The following is a 14,871-nucleotide window of genomic DNA, read 5'->3' as shown; positions in this document are numbered from 1 at the left end:
TGTTTTCCTCTAAGAGTTTTATAGTGTCCAGTCTTACATTTAGGTCTCTAATTCATTTTGAGTTTATTTTTGTGTATGGTGTTAGGGAGTGTTCTAATTTCATTCTTTTACATGTAGCTGTCAGGTTTTCCCAGCACCACTTATTGAAGAGACTGTCTTTTCTCCATTGTATATCCTTGCCTCATTTGTCATAGATTAGTTGACCATAGGTGTGTGGGTTTATCTCTGGGCTTTCTATCTTCTTCCATTGATCGGTGTTTCTGTTTTTGTGCCAGTACCATATTGTCTTGATTACTGTAGCTTTGTAGTATAGTCTGAAGTCAGGAAGTCTGATTCCTCCAGCTCTGTTTTTTTCCCTCAAGACTGCTTTGGCTATTCGGGGTCTTTTGTGTCTCTATACAAATTTTAAGATTTTTTGTTCTAGTTCCGTAAAAAGCGCCATTGGCACTTTGATAGGGATTGCACTGAATCTGTAGATTGCTTTGGGTAGTATAGTCATTTTCACAATATTGATTCTTCCAGTCCAAGAACATGGTATATCTCTCCATCTGTTGGTATCATCTTTAATTTCTTTCATCAGTGTCTTATAATTTTCTGCGTACAGGTCTTTTGTCTCCTTAGGTAGGTTTATTCCTAGGTGTTTTATTCTTTTTGTTGCAATGGTAAATGGGAGTGTTTCCTTAATTTCTGTTTCAGATATTTCATCATTAGTGTATAGGAATGCAAGAGATTTCTGTGCATTAACAAATTCATTGATTAGCTCGAGTAGTTTTCTGGTGGCATCTTTAGGATTCTGTATGTATGGTATCATGTCATCTGCAAACAGTGACAGTTTTACTTCTTCTTTTCCAATTTATATTCCTTTTATTTCTTTTTCTTCTCTGATTGCTGTGGCTAGGACTTCCAAAACTATGTTGAATAATAGTGGTGAGAGTGGACATCCTTGTCTTGTTCCTGATCTTACAGGAAACGCTTTCAGTTTTTCACCATTGAGAATGATGTTTGCTGTGGGTTTGTCATATATGGCCTTTATTATGTTGAGGTAGGTTCCCTCTATGCCCACTTTCTGGAGAGTTTTTGTCATAAATGGGTGTTGAATTTGTTGAAAGCTTTTTCTGCATCTATTGAGATGATCATATGGTTTTTATTCTTCAATCTTTTAATATGGTGTATCACATTGATTTGCGTATATTAAAGAATACTTGCATCCCTCGGATAAATCCCACTTGATCATAGTGTATGATCCTTTTAATGTGTTGTTGGATTCTGTTTGCTAGTATTTTGTTGAGGATTTTTGCATCTATATTCATCAGTGATATTGGTCTGTAATTTTCTTTTTTTGTAGTATCTTTGTCTGGTTTTGGTATTAGGGTGATGATGGCCTCATAGAATGAGTTTGGGAGTGTTCCTTCCTCTGCAATTTTTTGGAAGAGTTTGAGAAGGATAGGTGTTAGCTCTTCTCTAAATGTTTGATAGAATTCACCTGTGAAGCCATCTGGTCCTGGACTTTTGTTTGTTGGAAGATTTTTAATCACAGTTTCAATTTCATTGCTTGTGATGGGTCTGTTCACATTTTCAATTTCTTCCTGGTTCAGTCTTTGTCCCTTTCTAGGGACAAATTGTCCCTTCTAGGGACAAATTCTAGGGACAAATTCTTTCTAAGAATTTGTCCATTTCTTCCAGGTTGTCCATTTTATTGGCATAGAGTTGCCTGTAGTAGTCTCTTAGGATGCTTTGTATTTCTGTGGTGTCTGTTGTAACTTCTCCCTTTTAATTTCTAATTTTATTGATTTGAGTCCTCTCCCTCTTTTTCTTGATGAGTCTGGGTAAAGGTTTATCAATTTTGTTTATCTTCTCAAAGAACCAGCTTTTAGTTTTATTGATCTTTGCTATTGTTTTCTTTGTTTCTATTTCATTTATTTCTGCTCTCATCTTTATGATTTCTTTCCTTCTGCTTACTTTGGGTTTTGTTTGTTCTTCTCTATCCAATTCCTTCAGATGTAAGTTTAGATTGTTTATTTGAGATTTTTCTTGTTTCTTGAGGCAGGCTTGTATAGCTATAAACTTCCCTCTTAGAACTGCTTTTGCTGCATCCCATAGATGTTGGATCATCGTGTTTTCATTGTCATTTGTGTCTAGGTATTTTTTGATTTCCTCTTTGATTTCTTCCGTGATCTCCTGGTTATTTAGTAACATAGTGTTTAGCCTCCATTTGTTTGTTTTTTTCTGTTTTTTTCCTTGTAATTGATTTCTAATCTCATACAATTGTGGTCTGAAAAGATGCTTGATATGATTTCAATTTTCTTAAATTTACTGAGGCTTGAATTGTGACCCAAGATGTGATTTATCCTGGAGAATGTTCCGTGTGTGCTTCAGAAGAAAGTGTAATCTGCTGTTTTTGGATGGAATGTCCTCTAAATATCAATTAAATCTATCTGGTCTATTGTGTTATCTGTTTCCTTATTTACTTTCACTTTGGATGATCTGTCCATTGGTGTAAGTGAGGTGTTAAAGTCCACCACTATTATTGTGCTACTGGCTATTTCCTCTTTTATAGCTGTTAGCAGTTGCCTTATGTATTGAGGTGCTCCTGTTTTGGGTGCATATGTATTTATAATTGTTATATCTTGTTGGATTGATCCCTTATCATTATGTAGTGTCATTCCTTGTGCTTGTAACATTCTTTATTTTATTTATTTATTTATTTATTTTTGCGGTACGCGGGCCTCTCACTGTTGTGGCCTCTCCTGTTGCAGAGCACAGGCTCTGGACACGCAGGCTCAGCGGCCATGGCTCACGGGCCCAGCCACTCCGCGGCATCTTCCCGGACCGGGGCACAAATCGGTGTCCCCTGCATCGGCAGGTGGACTCTCAACCACTGCACCACCAGGGAAGCCCCATTCTTTATTTTAAAGTGTATTTTATTTGATATGGGTATTGCTACTCCAGCTTTCTTTTGATTTCCATTTGCATGGAATATCTTTTTCCATCCCCTCACTTTCAGTCTGTATGTGTCCCTAGGTCTGAAGTGGGTCTCTTGTAGACAGCATATATATGGGTCTTGTTTTTGTATCCATTCAGCAAGCCTGTGTCTTTTGGTTGGAGCATTTAATCCGTTCACATTTAAGGTAATTATCGATATGTATTTCCTATGACCATTTTCTTAATTTTTTGGGGTTTGTTTTTGTAGGTCCTTTTCTTCTCTTGTGTTTCCCACTTAGAGAAGTTTCTTTACCATTTGTTGTAGAGCTGGTTTGGTGGTGCTGAATACTCTTAGCTTTTGCTAGTCTGTAAAGCTTTTGATTTCTCTGGCGTATCTGAATGAGATCCTTGCCGGGTAGAGTAATCTTGGTTGTAGGTTCTTCCCTTTCATCGCTTTAAGTATATCGTGCCACTCCCTCTGGTTTGTAGAGTTTCTGCTGAGAAATCAGCTGTTAACCTTATGGGAGTTCCCTTGTATGTTATTTGTCGTTTTTCCCTTTCTGTTTTCAAAAAGTTTCCTTTGTCTTTAATTTGTGCCAATTTGGTTACTGTGTGTCTCGGTGTGTTTCTCCTTGGGATTATCCTGTATGGGAGTTGCTGCACTTCCTGGACTTGGGTGGCTATTTCCTTCCCCATGTTAGGGAAGTTTTCGACTATAATCTCTTCAAATATTTTCTCTGGTCCTTTCTCTCTCTCTTCTCCTTCTGGGACTCCTATAATGCGAATGTTGTTGCATTTAATATTTTCCCAGAAGTGTCTTAGGCTGTCTTCATTTCTTTTCATTCTTTTTTCTTTATTCTGTTCCCCAGCAGTGAATTCCACCATTCTGTCTTCCAGGTCACTTATCCGTTTTTTTTGCCTCAGTTATTCTGCTGTTGATTTCTTCTAGTGTATTTTTCATTTCAGTTATTGTATTGTTCATCTCTGTTTGTTTGTTTTTTACTTCTTCTAGGTCTTGTTAAACATTTCTTGCATCTTCTCGATCTTTGCCTCCATTCTTTTTCCGAGGTCTTAGATCATCTTCACTGTCATTATTCTGAATTCTTTTTCTTGAAGGTTGCCTATCTCCACTTCATTTAGTTTTTCTGAGGTTTTGTTTTGTTCTTTCATCTGGTACATAGCCCTTTGCCTCTTCATCTTGTCTATCTTTCTGTAATTGTGGTTTTTGTTCCACAGGCTGCAGGATTGTAGGTCTTCTTGCTTCTGCTGTCTGCCCTGTGCCCTAATATCTTTTAGACCTAGCTTAATTTCTTTTAGGGCCTAGCTCTCTGGGCATATTATGACACACAAAACCTAGTCTATTCTTGGACCAAACTATTTTTTCTGTAGTTATGTACAACTGAAAGTCCCTCTTCTCTTTTCCTGGGAGAAAAATAGTCAACAGTCATTGTCGACCACCAAACTATTCAAGATGTTGTGGAACTACTTTCCACGAAGGTTTAAAGACAATGAATAGAAAGAAAGAAAGATAAAGCACTCAGATTTAACTGTGAGAAATAAGTGCAAGATTATCCCAACATTCTGTACTATTTTAGTGAATTTGGTGGAAGAATTAAGGAATTGCTGGTATATACTGATTTCTAGAAGGATAAGCATTCTCATTTCCAACCCAAAGCTTTCCATTGGTGTGCATAAAATTTTGACTTGTGTGTTCCTACCATCTCCTCCGTCTAGTGCCTGGCCCTGACTTATAACGGTTTCTTTTTTTTTGCATATCTCATGCTGTTATGTCTCACCTTGCTCCCCTCGACACTTCCTAGCTAACCTGGCAAGCATCCCTTGAGTTTCAAACAGTGAGGGATCTCATATGCCTTGCTGCCCCCTATTGGTGAGCAAAGACAATCTTAGATTTTTTAAATTAATGCCTATATTTGAGAGGTACTTCCTATGGAAGCTTTTTATAAAGTTTTAAAAAAATTATATAAATATTATGTGATGATTTTATTTATAATTAATGGCTTTATTTTTTAAATGTTTATTTTGACTTAGCTTTTGCTTCATAAATTTATAAGGAATTTCTTCATGTCATGATCTTTTTCTAGAATTGACACTGCATAACTGAAAGTGCAAGGCAAAGTTTTCTATCATCATTGCACAAAGATTTTCTTTCTTTGTACATTTAAACGAAGGAATTGATTTCTAATGGTTTTTAATGTAGTTCTTTAAATTCGAAACATACATATTGGATTTGCATATTGCTTCCTCAAAATGGGTTTCTTTTTTGTTTTGTTTTGTTTTAATGTTGTATTAGCCTATTTGGGCTGCCACCAAAATATGCCATGGACTCGGTGGCTTAAACACAGAAATTTATTCTCATAGTTCTTGAGGCTGGAAGTCCCAGGTCAAAGTCTGGCAGGGTCAGCTTCTGGTGCGAACTCTCTTCCCAGCTTGATATCCTTAAAATGGTAGAGGGAGAGAGCGCTAGTGACTTTCCTCTTCTAATAAGGTCACCAGCCCTATTGGGTTAGGACTCCATCCTACAACCTCATTTAACCTCTATCACCTCCTCACAGGCCCCTTCTCCAAATGCAGTTACATAGGGAGTTAGGGCTTCAACATATGAATTTGGAGGTGGGGGACACAAACAGCAAAATGTTGATATGTGAATTTTAATAATCCAACTTATTTTTTAATGAATCAATCAAATTATTATTATTATTTTTAAAATCACATACCATGGTCTAAGAGTAAATGAGAATGGGATTTGTATTAGAATAATAAGGCATTACCCTCACCATGGTAAACTGATAACACAGTTAAGAAAATGAATTAAAATCAGACTAAAACAAGGAAAAATGATAAAAGTGCAAAGTACTAAATCATCATACTGTCTTTAATTACAAAAGAAGTTGTATTTGTGGGCTGGAATAACCAGAGAAGTCTGACAGCTTAGTGCTTTCAGAATTTTCTTAAATCACCTGATATATTTTTACCAGGCTACTGCTGCTAACTGAAACAGTGGGTTATGTGTCTTGGGCTGAATGAAGCATGCCACAGAATCATTGATGTTGGGCTAAAAAACCCAAAACTCTTCCTTCTTTTGTTTCTTTATTTGTTTGACTGCCTGTTGAGTCCAGAACAATTTCAGAGCATCCAGTGGAGCCCCTAACCATTCCAGAGGGCAAGAGATTGGACACACTGATTGGTTTGAAAACCTTGATATCTAATTTTTTCTGTGGCTTCTCTGTAAGTTCAACTCAATAGTTCATTTATTTATTCCTCCAACCATAGGGAAAACAAGCCTGAAAACACCAGTTCATAACACTAAATTATGAATGTTAAAGACATGCACAGCTCCACCTACCAGCAACACCTATGGGCAGAGCCTGTCATACTGTGGACACTGACATATTTCTAATTATACCATTTCTTATCAAGTAACCGTCCTGGGTTGATCAGAAAAACAGAAAATATCGCCATGATCAAAATAAATCTATAATTTAAGCTGGATTTTCTACCACTATCAGGCAAAAGGTTGTTTAAAAAAAAAGTTGTGCTGTAAATCACATCTCATTTTGCAGGATCTGGTATGAAGGAAAAATCGTGTGTTTGAAATTTGTCCCTGAATTTATCTCTAATTTCAAAATCATTTTCCTTCTTCTGTGAAGCCTGTCCCCAGCCCAGGTTATTGCATTTCCCTTGTGCTCTCACTTCTGCTCTCCTCCATTTATCAAAGCAAAGTATCTGCTAACAGTCATGTAAAACCTGGTATGAATTTAAGTCATGGTGTTATCTCTCTTCAGGGGATTTATAATTTTGGATTTATCTATAATTCTGGAATAAATGCCTTTGACTCCTGCAGAAGAAGCTTTATGTATGAGCATAGTAAAGAGAGATGTTTTTGGAGTTGAGGACTTTCTGTTACTGTTGAAATCACACAAAGAGCTAGCAGTCAACTTTATTGAGAAGATTGGTATCTAAATTGTAAAATTATCTCAAAGTTAGGGATTTATGTAAAATGCAAGGTCAGAATTACAATGAAGGGACATATTAAGTATTTTGGAGATGAGAAAATGGAACTAGCATTTATTGGGTATCATATGCCAGGAAATGTGCCAGGCATCCTCACATTTCTTTAGCTCATTTAAAGCACTTCTGTAAATTCTTCACCCCATTTTACCATCAAGGAAACAAAGTTCTGGAGGTTAAGTTTCACAGATATCCTGCAGCTAGCAAATAATGGAACCATGTCTCCCTGGCTTCAAAGTCCATTATCTTGGTATAGAAAAGAGAAAAGTTGTCAAAATACGTGACACTTAAACATGTGATTTATTTTGCTCTATTAAAAATTTGCTTTGAACATTTTGAATTAAACTCCTTTAATCACATGATAACATGTACTTTGTACCATACCACCTTGCTGGCTTTTGGTATGCAGAGCCAAGATGAATTGCCTTCAAAAAATTTTTCAATTTATTTCTTCTATCAGAAACTGTCAATAATAGAGGATGGTGAGGCTGTAATGCAGAAATTACAAGGTTATCCAAGACCTGCCTCATATGTAGTTGGCATATGTTGCTCTCCAACTAACCTATGGATATGAATATTTCTGTACTAATTGAAAGTAAGCTAGCCAAAGTCAACCTACACAATCATATGGGTGGAATAATCATATAATTTGAACCAAAAATTGGGACACATCAACAGACTGAATATTTGAAATTATGACTATTACATTATATCTAGAATATATGGTTAGCTTATTAAGGGTTGGGGGCTAATTTTGTATTTTTTCTCAATTAAATTTAACTGTAGATTCACTTGAGAATGTGTTTTAATGCTTTACTGAATGAATCTACCCACTTTTACATTTTTTTGAGAAATAAAGAAAAAAATTAGGTGGTAAACAGAATCTATTACTAAAGTCATGTATATGATCCAAGGCCAGTTTGAAGCTGCATTTTTGTGTGAGGAAGCCCATTTTGTTTATTGCTTTCCAAAAAATTTAAAATATTAAGTGTGATTATTTTTCCAAACTTTTTAAGGTTACATTAAATCAATGTAAATAATAACAATAAAGCTTGCTAACTTAAAAATGTGGGTGTTTTAGGTGTATGCTTTAGATTGAAGTATTAATTAACTTGTGAATTGGAAATATTAATCTACAAAAGCAATAAAAAGTGTATTTTAACTCTTATTCTATCTAATATGAAGATAATATAGGCTCTTTGCTTTTACTATTTTCCCTCTGGTTACCTGTACTTTTTTTTTTTTTTTTTTTTTTTTTAGGTTTCACATATTCATTACTGAGCAACACAGTGAGCAGTGGTGAGGAAAGATCAAGAAAAGAGAAGAGAACCATTCCATTTCTCCCATCAAACACAGGCAGCTGTTCCAGACAGTAGTGATGTTCTGATATGGTAAGACACAATTGACCTTAATAGCGTAAGTGTGTGCCACTTCATATGTGAGGCTCCTTATAGACCCAGCTTGGTTCTTCTCCAGTGTCTTCTCTTGGAGCTGTACCTGATTGTATTACCAGTTTTCATTTGAATCCATGGGGGAATGGGACGATTTTGCTTTTGTTTCTTGGCCAGGAATCACTTGATCCTGAAAGTGTTGTGAGAAGACATGGTGAGGAGGAAATTCAACTGCACATAGGATGGCAGACAAGAGAAAAGATCCCCTCTGGTTACCTGTCCTTGAGTAATCCTTTCTGCTTGTAATTATCATGACCAGAGGTTGGATAGGAAAATAAAAGACTATAGGAATTACTCGGGGCTTAATCTGTCCTTGCATATGATGGTGGTGGGGAAATAAGTTGAAAAAGGTACATAATGTGGTACTTGGGTTTTCTAAGGGCTCATTTATATACTATTTATATTCCCAATTTGGCATAAAAAAATTGAGGCTCTGACGATGTAATTTATAAAACTGATACATGGTACTATAAAAGATGGTTTCATAAAAATGTATTTTAAAACGTAATGACAAAACATTCTGGCTATCTTTAAAAAATAGACTTTGACTGATTTGGAAGTGCCCAGGTCACTTTAAAGAGAATCTTTATTAGTCTATAGAAAGTAATGTTTATAACAGCTTGAAACTCAAAGGAAAGGGAACTCGGGGAGAAGCATGTTCAATAATTTCCAAGGTAACATGGATGCATACTGTGTATGCTCCTTTCATCTCATTTCTTACTGCCACAGCCTTTCAAGGAAGAAAATAATATATTATTCATGGAAAAAATGTGTAAAGAAGGCAGTATAAGAAAGGCATACTTGAGAACTAATTGAAGTGCTCATGAGGCAAGTTAATGCTTTTTTGCCAATAACTTGTGTGTACAGATAGGTTAAAAGGATTTTGAAGCCCTCTCTGAATCTGCCCCTTCCACACCCAAACTGGGATACATTTACTGAGAAAACAAGGATCTGGCATTTTAAAAACATTAAAAATATTTTATGTGAGTTATTTTTTACTTAGCACAGTAGAAGAAAATCAAGATTAATTCATCAGTATATAGTCACCTTAAAAATGTGGAGGGCACTTCGATGGCCTCAATGGCCAGTAGAAGGTAATAAGTCAAAATGGGGAGGGAGCAGGCTGTGTACAAAGTCGGCTCTAAACCCTCTTTTGCTGTGGTGCAGTTTTTGTGGACTGGATGGCTGAGAGATCCAACAGAGAGAAAGAAATCATCACCAGGATCAACAGAGATAGGAACAGGGGAAACTTGGAAAGCTGTTGTGACAAAGTCAGTGATAAGAAGACAGATCCCTGGGGTGGGTATCTGATCATGAAGCAGAGAACAGCATGTCATTAAGAATTTGATCAGGATTGAATAACTTCTGGCGATTTACTTACAAAATGACTCTTGCAGCCCTGGATCATGGTACTCTTGCAGCCCTGGAGCATGATACTCTTGCATGAACCACTGAAAAGTATCATTACAAAATATAAAATAAATTTTTTTAAAAAGAAGAAAAAATTAAAATGATCTTTGCCAAGTATATAGGTGAAAATAATATATAACTTTTTTGTTGGCTTACTAGTAAAATTGAATTATTTTCCATACTTTTAAAATTTTTACTATTTTTTCCCTGTCAACTGAATTTGGTGCCTTATTTTAGTAAATATAATTTACCTCCTGTTTACTGATCATATATTACATGTAAAGCAGGGTGCCAATGTTTTGGAGCGGGGGCTGTGGAGAAATAAAAGAAATGACAAATCCCTTCTCTTAAAGCCATATACTGGATTGGGGAGAACAGCTTGTGCAGAATAATGTGACAGAAGTAAGGAAAGGAATGTGGATTGGGAAAACGGGACAGCTACATGTAAAAAAATGAAATTAGAACACTAATACCATACACAAAAATAAACTCGAAATGGATCAGAGATCTAATGTAAGGCCAGATACTGTAAAACTCTTAGAGGAAAGCATAGGCAGAATACTCTTTGACATTAATCGTAGCAATATTTGATCCACCTCCTAGAGTAATGAAAATAAGAACAAAAATAAACAAATGGGACCTAATTAAACTCAAAAGCTTCTGCACAGCAAAGGAAACCATAAACAAAACAAAAAGACAACCCACAGAATTGGAGAAAATATTTGCAAACAAAGCAACCAGCAAGGGATTAATCTTCAAAATATACAAACAGCTCATGCAACTCTATGTCAAAAAAACAAACAATCCAATCAAAAAATGGGCAGAAGACCTAAATAGACATTTCTCCAAAGAAGGTATACAGATGGCCAAAAAGCACATGAAAAGATGCTCAACATCACTAATTATCAGAGAAATGCAAATCAAAACTACAATGAGGTTTCACCTCACACTGGTCAGAATGGCCATCATCAAAAAGTCTACAAGCAATAAATGCTGTAGAGAGAGGGTGTGGAGAAAAGGGAATCCTCCTACACTGTTGGTGGGAATGTAAATTGGTACAGCTACTATGGAGAACAGTATAGAGGTTCCTTAAAAAACTAAAAATAGAACTACCATATGACCCAGCAGTCCCCCTCCTGGGCATATATCCAGAGAAAACCATAATGCAAAAGGATACTTGCGCCCCAGTGTTCATTGCAGCACTATTTACAATAGCCAAGACATGGAAGCAACCTAAATGTCCATTGACAGATGAATGGATAAAGAAGATGTGGTACATATATACAATGGAATACTACTCAGCCATAAAAAAGAATGAAATAATGCCATTTGCAGCCACACAGATAGACTTAGAGATTATCATACTAAGTGAAGTAAGTCAGACAAAGACAAATATCTTATGTTATCACTTATATGTGGAATCTAAAAAAAAGTACAAATGAACTTATTTACAAAACAGAAATAGAGTCACAGATGTAGAAAACAAATTTATGGTTACGGGGGAGGTGGGAGGAGGGAGGGATAAATCAGGAGCTTGGGATGAACTTACACACACTACTACACATAAAATAGATAGCTAATAAGGACCTACCATATAGCACAGGGAACTCTACTCAATACTTTGTAACAACCTATATGGGAAAAGAATCTAAAAAGGAGTGGATATATGTATACGTATAACTGGTTCACTTGCTGTAGAGCAGAAACTAACACAACATTGCATTGTAAATCAACTATACTCCAATAAAAATTTTAATAAAGAGAAAGGGATGGGGAAAGGAGGGGTAGTGTTAAATGCAGACACACTTCGGAGCAGCTAGCTTCAAGGTTCTAAACAGAACCACTGGTGAGTGGAACTCACACACCTCCTTTGAGTTCTGTTCCAGTGGTCAATGTTGGAGAAATATCTTTGGGTCTGGAGGCAGAAGAGCAGGACAGAGGGACAATCCAAGAAGCCCTCTGAGACTCAGTGAATGCTTTATGACATGTTTACTTGCTGGCTCATGAGTTGAAAATGGCAAGAAAATGTCAGGTTTGACTTCCAGTAAGATAAAACAGTGTTCTGCCAAAGAGGTCCTATAAAGGGCTTACTTTGGGCTCCTACCTTCGTTTGGGATATGTGCTCAAAGTGTATATTCCTGGGGCCACTGGCTGAAGGTCTTTCCATTTTAGGGAAAGCAAAATGTAGAGAAGACATTTTTTTTTTTTGCGGTACGTGGGCCTCTCACTGTTGTGGCCTCTCCCGTTGCGGAGCACAGGCTCCGGACGCGCAGGCTAAGCGGCCATGGCTCACGGGCCCAGCCGCTCTGCAGCATGTGAGATCTTCCCGGACCGGGGCACGAACCCGTGTCCCCTGCATTGGCAGGCGGACTCTCAACCACTGCGCCACCAGGGAAGCCCGGGAAGACATTTTATCCTATGTTGTACCCTGCCTCTGGGTGTTGACAGTGTGTTCAGCCTTCAGCAGGGAGAGTCAAATTTGGTTATTTTTCCGCAGCCTTTGATTAATGAGCAGGACAATTCATCCCAGTCACAACCATGTTAGTGACTTTCTCAATGGTTCTCAACTGGAGAAGGAAGTCAGCAGATGGCTGGGAAATACCCACCAGCTGTTTACAGTCAGTCTGAGGCTTGTTAAGCTCGTTCTTTCAGGAATCTCATGTGGACAAGAGTAGACACCATGCTACTTTATGCACATTTTCAAAATCCCTTTTTTGCCCTTGGTTCAACTCTCAAATGGTTGAATGGTTGAAGTGAAATATTTTGCAGGTCTCTCTGAGATTGGTTGGATACTTATGTGAAGACAGAAAATTATATGACAGGTTTAGTAGTGACAGCGTGGACATGAGACTCGGTACATCTGCTAAAACATGGAACTTGATCCATCTATCAATAATTCTCTGAATTAAGAATTGGATAGTGGAGAAAGCACTTAGATTCTTTTCCTGGATGTATCATTTATTTATCACCAGCATAATTCTGGGTTTTGCAATGAACTACTCCGAATTGTAGTTTCCTTTACTCTGCAAAATGGGGATTGTAAGCAGCAAGCCAGCATACTTCACTGGGTATTATAAGGATCAAAAAGACTGCATAAATGAAAGAATTTACAAAGTATAAACATGATACAGATGTGAAGACTTACTGCCAATAAGGGGTATGTGCAGATCACCTATGATGTTCCTGACACAGCTCTAGGTTTTTGGAAGATACTGAATAGATAAAAGGTGTGGCTCCTGCCCTCAACATCTATATGGTCCAGCTAACTGAGGAGCAGCACAAGGCAGTACCTAAATCAAGACCTAAAGGGGCTGATGGAAAAGAAGTGCCATCAGAGTTTAGAGAAGAATGAGATGAGCAAGGGTTAATGTGCAGATAGACAACATTATGGAAGAGGTAGGCATTGAGTTGCACTTTAGAACAGGGAAACGGGTGAACTGAGAGGACTGAAATTAAAAGAAGCTGAAAAGGACTTAAAATTCGAAGTTCAGCCTTTTCCAAAAATGTCCTTTCCCTACTATGTTCACTGTCAAACTCCTTATTTACAAGTTAACCCCTTTCTAAACCCTAGGAATTCTTTTCTGACCCTCCCAAATGGAGCTGGTCATTCTCTCCTCTAGTGGTTCCTGTCCTCAAAAGATACACATTTACATTATTGAAAGTATCTCATTGTGTCAAAACAGTAATATAAATACCATTTTAAAAATGAGACAGACCTGGGATCTACACCCAGTTTTACTGCTAACTGACTCTCTGACTTAGGGCAAATCATTTACCCTTCACCAGTTGAGTAAATCTTTCATCTGTAAGCTAGAAATGATAATAACAACATTATTATTCTGAGCATTAAATAAGGAATAGTGTCTCAATGAGTCCTGTGTGTAGTGAACACTTCAGAAATGATGTCCGTTGTTAATTTTATGGATCTGTTGCCCTCATTGGTCAATGTGGAACTCTCATTTTGCTTTTCTTTAGATACTAGCGTCTAGCCTGGGGCCAGGCACAAAGTAGGTACCTGATAAATATTTGAACCAAAATGAGCATTCAAGATGGAGGAGGCATTTTAGGAAGTGGCAACAGCAAAGATACAGAAATAGAAATAGAGATAATCTGTGTGAAAAGTAGTGAGTGTGGAAGTGGGAGGGGAGAGATAATGAAATAATTCCTCTGATCTGATGAGAGGAAAGATTTATATTGGAGAATAAATTACGCTAGATGAATTCGTGGGGCACAGATGGAGGAGGACCAGGATTTGGGTTTGATGTAGTGGGTAATAGGGAATCATAGTTTTTTGAGGAGGAGTGACATGATGAAACATGTTGAGTAAATAGATTAAGACTTCCCTGGTTCAATAAGCAAATTATTTTTAGACTAAAAGATATATCACTATGACCATTTATGACTATAATTTGTTGCCTTCTCACTCGATTGTAAGAGAAACAAGTCAATATTGTTCTCTTCTTTCCAAGTTTTTAAAGGAAAAAGAAACATTATTTTTCATACTTGATATGGCTGTGTGGTGAGTCTCCTTCAGATCAGTGAAAGTACTCCTCTCTGAAGACATTGAAGGGTGTCTTAACGATAATGATTAATGACTTGAAAACACCCATAAATCTTTGAGGAATGAACAAACCACTATTAGAGCCATATGTTGCCCTCACTCTTTGCATGGAACTTCTACGAAAGTCGCTAGGAGTTCAGTGGAATGATGAGGGGAAGCATATGGCCCTAGATCTGAACTAAATTAGTAACAGTATGAAAACACAGTTAAATAGTGATAATCCCCCTTGTTATCCAGCTTTTTTCCTTTTTCAGACCACCTTGTGGTGTATAGTTAACCACAAAAACGATACTTGTTAAATGGGGAGAGCCAACCTGCGAGGAGAAACCATGTGGCATATCTTTTGAAACAAGCTGAAGAGGCAGTGATTTGGGGCTTTGTTGCTCAGGACTTCCGTGGAGTCATTTAGAGATCAAAAAAGAGCGTAACCCGACGACTATGCATTAGGCACTCCATCTGGCTCTGTCCCACACTGTTGCCATAGTCACCTATCTCCTA

General features: G+C 37.2%; 1 pseudogene across 1 annotated transcript; it reads right to left on the bottom strand.

The window, feature by feature from the left end:
• Positions 1-8,399: 8,399 nt before the first annotated feature.
• Positions 8,400-8,555, bottom strand: LOC307184601 (large ribosomal subunit protein eL39-like; annotated as a pseudogene). The gene has a single exon. The product of its transcript is annotated as a large ribosomal subunit protein eL39-like (transcript).
• Between the last annotated feature and the right edge of the window lie 6,316 nt (positions 8,556-14,871).

This window comes from Stenella coeruleoalba (assembly GCF_951394435.1).
Source record: "Stenella coeruleoalba genome assembly, chromosome: 3".
NCBI lineage: Eukaryota > Metazoa > Chordata > Mammalia > Artiodactyla > Delphinidae > Stenella > Stenella coeruleoalba.
Note: the sequence above shows the minus strand (reverse complement) of the source record. Positions and strands in the feature narration are given on the sequence as shown.